This window comes from Eimeria mitis, genomic scaffold, assembly GCF_000499745.2.
Source record: "Eimeria mitis Houghton genomic scaffold, Emh_scaff1428, whole genome shotgun sequence".
NCBI lineage: Eukaryota > Apicomplexa > Conoidasida > Eucoccidiorida > Eimeriidae > Eimeria > Eimeria mitis.
In genome coordinates this window covers 4,027-4,267 of record NW_013569186.1, presented here as the reverse complement: position 1 = coordinate 4,267, position 241 = coordinate 4,027, and the positions used below count along the sequence as shown (strand labels likewise).

General features: G+C 20.3%; 1 protein-coding gene across 1 annotated transcript in view; it reads left to right on the top strand.

Annotated features, from left to right (window-relative positions):
- Positions 1–241, top strand: part of EMH_0036810 (uncharacterized protein) — a gene marked incomplete at both ends in the record, with an annotated part of 4,246 nt that overhangs the window by 3,070 nt on the left and 935 nt on the right. The gene's annotated exons all lie outside the window — the stretch shown is intronic.

Below are 241 nucleotides of genomic sequence, written 5' to 3'. Positions count from 1 at the left end.
AAAAAAAAAAAAAAAAAAAAAAAAAAAAAAAAAAAAACAAAGACAGGAGGAGACAGAAAAAAAAAGAGAAAAAACAGCAATGATTTAAACCCTCAGTTAAGAGACAAAAAAAAAAAATATAAATATTTATGTCTCCTTTTTTGTTTTATTTTTTTGTTTTTTGTTTATAATATTTATATAAAGACAAACAACAAAAAAAACAAAACACAAAAGGAGACAGAAAGGAGACAAAACAAAACTT